This window comes from Carassius carassius, chromosome 33, assembly GCF_963082965.1.
Source record: "Carassius carassius chromosome 33, fCarCar2.1, whole genome shotgun sequence".
Classification (NCBI taxonomy): Eukaryota; Metazoa; Chordata; class Actinopteri; order Cypriniformes; family Cyprinidae; genus Carassius; species Carassius carassius.
Genome location: NC_081787.1, coordinates 19,015,529 through 19,024,404, shown reverse-complemented (window position 1 = coordinate 19,024,404; position 8,876 = coordinate 19,015,529).

Genomic DNA, 8,876 nt, shown 5'->3' with positions numbered 1-8,876 from the left:
TTCTCAGAAAGAGTGTAAGATTGACGCACACTTTCCTTATCAGTCTGCATAGAGTAGCCTTACTAATATGCAGTGTTGGGAAGGTTACTTTGGAAATGTAATAGGTTACAGATTACAAGTTACACTGTTTAAAATGTAATAGTAGTGTAACTTTTTCAATTACTTTATTAAAGTAATGTAACTAATTACTTTTGAGTACTTTTTGATTACTTTTCTAATTTTGTGAAAATTAAAGAATAATAAATAAAAGCATATACATCAACTTAAATACAGTTATCTAATAAGCATGTGATGTATTCTGTGTAATAAACTCCTAAACATTGGTGTTTTTTTGAAACTGCTGTCTCTGTATATGATGATAGTTTTCTCAAAATAAGTAAAATGCACATGAAGTGACACAGAGCAGTTCTAGAAATTATGTTTATGTGCTCGTGTACTCCTATATTGAGGCGGCAGAGGTTGAAAACACTGCGAGCTTCAGTAGGCCAATGTGTAGTAAATGAAACCATGTCTTTGCCATTAATTTACAGGAGGGGCGGACTGGGAAAAAAATTCAGACTGGAAAATTCAAACTCATACAAACAAATTCATGGACAAAACTATTTTTTGTATGGACCTGACATAAAAAAGGTTTAAATATTTAATTTGGGGACATGCAAAATAATTAAAAGTTCTCTCCTGAACTGCACCTTCACTTCCACAGTCTCTTTATTTTGCCCTGTTATCCATCTCTCTCATGACTTTAATACTCAAGATTGAACAAAACTATACTTTACAATACAATACTCTACAATACTACAATATCTTTATAGAAAAATCCTAATACTGTACACGAGTTATGTTTTTCCCTTACAAAAAATTACCATGCTTTTATTAGCCTATATAAAAGTAAAATAACCTTGTTTTGTTTTTGTTTTTTTGCAAATTGATTTGTATTTATTTTTAAATAAATACATTTGCAAAATAATTTTACATTTTTGGTTATCACAGTTAAACAATAGTAACCATTTTCTCTGGATTTATAGTTAAATATTAAAATGTTAATTTTCGTAAGGGTTGCGTTGTTGTCTGTCGTAGCTCCCCCTAAACCTATAAAAAAAAAAATCTGAATTTTTTTTCAGCTAAATTACTACTGTAACATTACAACTGATAATAATGATGTCCTTTATATAGTATTTTGAGTGATGACTGATGAGCAACGTGCTGCTGCTTGATTAAATAAATAAAAAAACAAAGACATAAAAGCATCTTTACAGATGAAACTGACCTGAAACCCTGAACAGTAGTTCTGCTTCTCTGCTCCAGCTGTGCGCTTCCACAGTCCACTCTATCTCTCTCTCTGAGTCTGATCCAAACCGTTTGGCGGAGGCGCGGAGAGCGCGGGAGTCATGACTAACACTTCATGACTTATTAGAGATTTAATTATCAAATGGCGGATTCGCAAATGATCGCTTTAGTAGGCTACATTCGGCAGGCAATTATACAATAATGATATTAAATAGTGGGGCAAAATCGGCTGCCAGGACACCGGGAATTGTCCCGGTTCTCCCGGTGTCCAGTCCGCGCCTGACCACAGACACGCAGAATGTGCAAGTCATATATTGCATTTTTGGGGCTTTATATTCACAGACACTAGTCGATGTCATGTTTTGATTCAAGTGTACTGACTTACTTTTGATTTAGTCATCCAAAATGTGGCATATTCCGTCCGCGTTAGGCATTTCGTTTTTATGACTGGATTCTACAGACTGTATTTCCGCATCCCGGAAATTATTAGGGCGGTATTTCTCAGAATAGTCAGCGCAATTTGGGAAAGAAATCAGTTAAATCTGTATGTGGATGTGTGTTAATATTCAAATGTAATCCCCTTTGTAATCGTAAGAAATTTCATAAGTAACTGTAATTTAATTACTCATTTTTTCGTAGTAACTGTAACTAATTACAGTTACAACAATTTTGTAATTAAATTACGTAACGCCATTACATGTAACTAGTTACTCCCCAACACTGCTAATATGCTCTGCATCTCTGATGTTTTTTTTTTTTTTTCTGGAGTCGATTAACGCGGATACACGTTTTGAGTCATTTTCTCCTGATAACCCCAAAAAGAACTTAAATTACACTTTCAGTTTTAATCGTACATATAAGAGCAATACATCAATCGGATCTGTAAAGGGTCTACTTTTTTTGGATACAGACATAATAACAACAAAACTTTGTGCACTTATACAATAAAGATAACAAACAAGGTGTGCCGTCTGCAGCCTTTGTCTGCGCTGATCTTCATTTACAAACACGTCATTAAAATTAACAGTAACTCTGTGAATACTCAACGAAGAGACATGAGAGAGATATCTATAGAAAGCTTGACATGTCTACTTTTAAACTAAACAAGTGCCGCCGAAAACAGATATTCTGTGATAAAGTAATCCATATGAAAACAACGCGATGTCTGTTTTTCATGTCTCCCTTCATTATATCTAATGTGACCACACCCCCGCGCCTAATGCTCTATTCAGATTCAAACTGAAGCGGGCGGCTTGAATACGCCCACACAGAAGAAAAAGCAGCAAGACTGTTCTTCAAGTTCTTTTTATTTTACTGTTTGCTTCGCAATGAGAGGAATAAGACATAATTCACCCCAAAAAGATGTGATGTGGTTGAGGATTTGAGAAATGGATTTCCTCAGAAAAAAAAGAATGAAGCACTTTATTCAGCAGAGATCATAAACATGAGTAAGTCTCTTTTTATTTATTTATATACTTGTACTAGTTTTCACATATAGTGTAAACATTTTACTAGTTAGACTTTTTCCAAATACTTTTTCCAAACTATAATTCCTGACTAAATATATAATCAAGTGAAACATTATGAAGTTTCAATAACAATATACAATACTATGCCAATCAAAAGCTTGATGTAAATAACATAAATGTAACAAATAAATAACTGTAACAAATGTAAAAACAATGCTGTTCTTTCAATTTATTCCCCCTAAAAAACCTAAAAAATATTCTCAGCTCATTTCAACATTAATAATAATAATAATAATACTGATAATATTAACAACAATAATTTTTTTTGTAGAAAATAAAATTGTTAAAAGGATTTCTGAAGGATTGTGTGACTTGAGTAATGATGTTTAACTGCTCCCCCAAGTGGATATTAAAGTATGTTGTGGGATAATTAAATATATTCTAAATAAACTACAAACATAAAATTATATAGATTTATTTTGTTCTCACATTCTTTCTTGTAACTCTTCCCTCTCAGTGGCACAGATGACTGAAAGGCTCATTATGCAGCTCATTATGCAGGCCTTTGTCTTCTCAGGTGTAAATCACAATGATGATATTCATGATAGTTGACGCCTACTCGCCTATGACTTTTACCAACAAAAAGTGTCTTAGAAAATTTAAATCAATATATTGTTTTCTGTGAGTGAGTAAACAAGATGATTTTCACATCATTTAGAAAGAAAAATTGTAGGCTACATGCTGCAGTTCTCAAAAATCCCGGGAACCAATGTTCTTTATGTGTGTTATGGCCTTATTCAAGTGATTTAACATTTTTAGTTTTTCACTAACCACGCATAACATTTTTTTTTTCTTAAAAATACAATCATGTACATGCATGCATTTCACATATTATTATAGCCCAGTTTGTGCTGATTACAGTGAGATTAGACTTTACCCATTTAGATATTTATAAGAAACTGAAAAAAGCACAAATGTCAGGGTATGACAAAACTTCTCCAAGCCCCAAACATACCCTTAGACTCCAGAGGGTTAAAGAAAACTACCATTTAAAATGCTACCATTCAAATAAATACACATGTGAATTTGAAGTGTTATTTGAAGAGTGCAATGTGTGGGAGTGAGGAGGAAGAAACAGGGAGAAAGATGGTAAAAAAAGAAGAACTGACACGGAGATAGCAGTGAAACTCTTGTAAGAACAACTGAACAGGTGTTAGATGGTGTAGGATTTCAGCTGCAGTGAGAGAGAGAGGGAGACAGAGAAAGAGTAGAGTAAAGATTTGTTGATCTTCACAGTTGACAGAATCGAACAGGTCATGGAGCAATCTGCTTTTCTAGAGGGAAATATGTTGGCAGTACTCATCTTTAACAGAAGAATGAAAACATCTAATTTCTTTAGCATGAAACTGATTTAGTTTTTCTCATTCTGTCTTCATTTTAATATGCCACAAACTAATGGAAACTTCTATTTCTTCAGACCTGTTTTTGGTTCTTGGGTTCTTCAAAGCACCAAAACTTAATTTTTTTTCTAAGTACCTCTTAAAAATAAAGTTTCTCCTATGACAACAGACTGGAAAATCATTTTTATTTCTGAATGAGTTGAACCATGAATAACTCGTTAATCATTTAAAGAGCCTCTGGCGTTCTTTCATAAACAGTCATTTGTGAGATAACTGAAAGCAGCTGTTGCAGTGAACTGAGATCCAGTGCATGTATTAATGTGACTCGTATTAGAGAAGCAAGAGATTTACTGGAGTTTGTAACACAAACAGAACTCAAGATGCCCAGAACTCAAGATGCTCAAAACATAATAAACAGGAAACACTTGACAGACTGTGTTTGTTATATGTTACTTTTTTTCCTTCTCCATTATGGTGGATGTATACAAAATCTGTCTGGCACTGAAAGATAAGAGGTGGCTTTACAGAAGAAACCCATTAAGGAAAGCTCCATAAAAACTAGCACTACAAAAATACATTACGTAAAAGCATCTTAAAGGAACGTCTATAGACTGGCACTTTGTTCCTTTCACGAAATGTCTCACATTTGAGTTTATAAAAGTCCTTTTCTGGTTTTGTTCCCATTTTTCTTCTTTATTATAGCCTGCTGTGATAAGAGAGCCTTGTTAAGATTAATTGTTCTTAAGAAAACATCTATGACTAGCGCTGCAAAGAATCCGGGAGGTTTCAGTTTGTTAATGGTTGAAACCAGTACTTTGATCTGATCTGAAGAACATGCAGACATCAAGGACATTTTTTATGTTCAAAGAACCATATATAGCTCAGCCAAAAATGGTTAATCTTAAGAAGCTGGGTCTTTGCTGAATCTAATCTGCTCAGGGTAATGTGTTTTTCAGTGTTAAAATACCTTCTCATATCTTTGATACATATATAACTAGTAAGCTATCTTGTATAGGTCAATTTCCTGGTGTCTCTGTTGTGGCATCAGAATATTGATCCAGGAAGGTTTTTTTTTTTTTTATTAATTTTGTTTTATTATTATTGACTATCCCAAATAAAGCAACATTATCTCAAGACCTGTTTGTCTGACCATTATAGTGATGCATATTTTTGTAGGCCAAACTGTAAGTTAGCATCCCTCTGGTTCCCTTAACTAAAATCCAATAGAAATAATAAAAAAAAGCTTCAATTCGATGGAACTGGAAGTGATTTCATCATGATTAAGCTTTGCATTGCATGATGAGAAAACATGCAATTTACAATCTCAGATTCCCCAACCGTAACAACAGCATGCATAAAGACCAAACTGGCCAAACTCCTCATTTCTGGCTAAACACCACATTTCTTGCACTCTATGACCGATGGATGGTGTGCTCGGGAAACCTGTTTGAAAACAGTTATTTTTTGGTAAACCCAGTGCTCCAGTACAATATTAGACATTTAAGGGTATTATTTTTTTTCTGCAAACAGCATGAGATGAGAAATTAAGGTGAAATATGTAGTAGATGCCACTGTAGTGTGTTATAAAAGAGCTTGTGTACGTGTGAGCTCTAATTGTGTTGGTGGTTTTAAGGGCAACAGCTGTTGAGTGAGTTGGCCGATCCCTGTCCTTTGAGAACATCGAACACACACACACACACACACACACACACACACACACACACACACACACGTTTGTTTTTGTGAAAAGTGGGGGCATCCCATAGGCGTAATGGTTTTTATACTGTACAAACTGTGTATTCTATGGCCTTACACCAACCCTACACCTAACCCTAACCCTCACAGGAAACTTTGTGCATTTTTACTTTCTCAAAAAAAAAACTCATTCTGTATGGTTTATAAGCATTTTGAAAAACGGGGACATCGGTTATGTCCTCATAAGTCACCCTCTCCTTGTAATACCTGTGTCATACCCATGTCATTATACAAAGTTGTTTTGTTATACAAAACTATGGCCTTGTCCACACTAGTACATTTTCCTTTGTCTGTCAGTTGTTGCCTTCAACCGACACTGAGATCGTGTTTGTCAAAGAAAACAACGCTTTTTGAAAACGCTTCCCACAGTGGATAAATTTGAAAATTTAAGAGTGGACTGTGAAAACTGAGGTATTTGGAAATAATGAGGAGTTCAGTCATGTTATGCATATGGTACCAATAGATATCTATGTTATCTATGTGCCTGTTATGTGCTATTCACTGTTACACAGTTGCTAAAGTTATGTTACTTCGTACAGTTCTCTTACGAGAGTTCTCTCGTACTGCGTCTTAGCTAAGACGCTACGGGAAAAGTCTCTTTTCACGAAATACTGAAGCAAAAAATTATCCTTAATTTTGAATTTTTGTAAAGCGCATTTGCAGCAGTACACAGCCATAGGCGAGACGGCTCGCTCGCTCATTGGCTGCTCTGCAGCAAGTGCACAGCCTATCGAGCACAGGCTGATGCAATATCAGACCAATTAGGACGCTTCGCGCCCATCACGCCACTTCCCGCCGAAACGGGTGTGGCCCAACCCTATAAAAGGAGCTCGAAAAGGCTTACTCACCTGATTTTTCATCTCTTCAGTGAAGCTCACGCATCGCTGGATCACGGAGGAAGCAAGCGCCGTCTGAGAGGCATATCAGCGAGATGAGCCATTCTGAAGCTGCTGGCCTCGCCGCCTTCCACTGCCGTTCCTGCTGCGCTGTCCGGCGCCTATATCCTTTGTATCCTTTATATCCTCGTGCGGCTCGTGCAGAGCCCCGCTCAGCAAAGGAGATCGTCATGTCATCTGCGTCTCCTGCCTGGGTGAGGACCATGCAGCGCTCGCTGACGGCGGCTGCCCTCATTGCGTGCTAATGCCTATGGTGACTCTGAGGACTCGCCGGGCGTTCTTCTCGAAGCCTGCATCATCTGCTGCGCCGCAGCGCCGTAAGAAGCGCCGCTCGCAGCGTCTACCAGAACCGCCTCCAGCTCTGCGGAGCTCGCCGGTTCCCTCCGCTTCGCCGGCCTCCCCGGTCCACTGTCTGCCGACGCGTCATCTGAGGAAGTGGATCTCAGGCCCGCGTCGGAGGAAGAGGACACGTGCTCTCTGCTTGCTTCGGGCAGTGAGGGTTGGGCGAGCTCCGTGGATCTCGCGCCCTCTGCTCAGAGGCCCAGCAGACGGGCGGATATCGATAAGGAGCTGATACGAGTGCTCGCGCTGGCCGCGGCGAGCCTTGGCCTCGAGTGGTCTGCACCAGCGCCCCCTTCTCGTTCCCGGCTGGATGGTAGCTTTCTCCCGGATGAGCGTTTTTCTCCAAGCTCAAAGCACACCACCTTTCTTCCTGAGCTTCACGAAGAAGTGGCGAAAGCTTGGAACGCTCCCTTTTCGGCGAGAGTCCGTTCATCTGTTTCACCATCATTCTCCACACTGGACGGTGCTAAAAACAGAGGCTACCTGTCACTTTCGCCGGTGGAACAGGCTATAGCAGCGCACCTTTGCCCGCCCTCTGCTGGACGGCGGACTAAGGCGGCGTTGCCATCCAAAGCCTGCCGCATGACGTCATCGCTGCTCGCAAGGATCTTCTCTGCTGCTGGGCAGGCTGTGTCTGCGCTGCACACCATGGCCACGCTGCAGATTTTCCAGGGCGATCTCCTCCGCAAGCTGGATGAGATGGGACCTGAAGCAATCTGTCTCGCGGATCTGAGGAGTGCTTCGGATCTCTCCCTCCGCGCTGCTAAGTCTGCTGCACAGGCCATGGGGCGGGTTATGGCTTCCGCTACGGTGGCTGAGAGGCATTTGTGGCTGACGCTTTCTGACATCAAGGAGTCTGAGCGCGCTGCGTTCCTCGACGCGCCGCTGACTCCTGCTGGCCTCTTCGGATCATCTGTCAACGAGTTTGTGGAGAGATTCGCCGAGGACCAGAAAGCTTCGCAGGCGTTCAAGCACTTCTTGCCAAAGCGCTCCGGTTCTGCAACTAGCCGCTCTAGACCGGCCCCACAGAGCACTCAGCCATGCCCACCGCCTCCAGCTGCGTCATCGCGACAGCATCAGCAACGCAGCTCGGGACCCCGTTCTCGTTCTTCAAGCCGTCGCCCCGCGCCGCGGGAGCCGCGGCAGAGGATTGCGGTGAAGCCAGAAGCCCCGAAAACGTCCTAGCACTGCTAGGAAAGCGCCGGTGTACAAGTTCCGCTGCGGCCGAGCTCTCACCCAAGCGCGCCGCTGTTGCAGTTCCAAGAATTGTGACTGCCTCAGCGTCTTCTGCAATGCGCAAGCCTGCACGAGTGCCCGCTTGCCTGCACACAAAAGCCGTTATCACGGCTACCCAGATGTTTCACGAAAAGAGTGTTATTTCTGGTGTTCCGGCCATGGCCGATGGTGCTATAAATGTAGTGACGATGCCCACTCCTCAGTGCCCATCTCCGCATATAAGCACAGCCCTGCACACAGGGCTCGCGCCTATAAGATCGACTCAGATCGGTCACACGCACCACAAACTTGCCCACTCCTCAGTGCCCACAAACACTATGTCACACACGGCGCGTGGTTTCTGTAAAAACGAAGCCCGTGCTCGTACGATCTGCCCAGGCAGACAGCGAGTCAAAAGCAGTAAATGTGCACATTTGCAGCCCACAGTTACTCGCAGACATCATGAGTCCCATGGGACCCGCTTAGCCCTCCCTCGATCGGTTAAGCGCCGA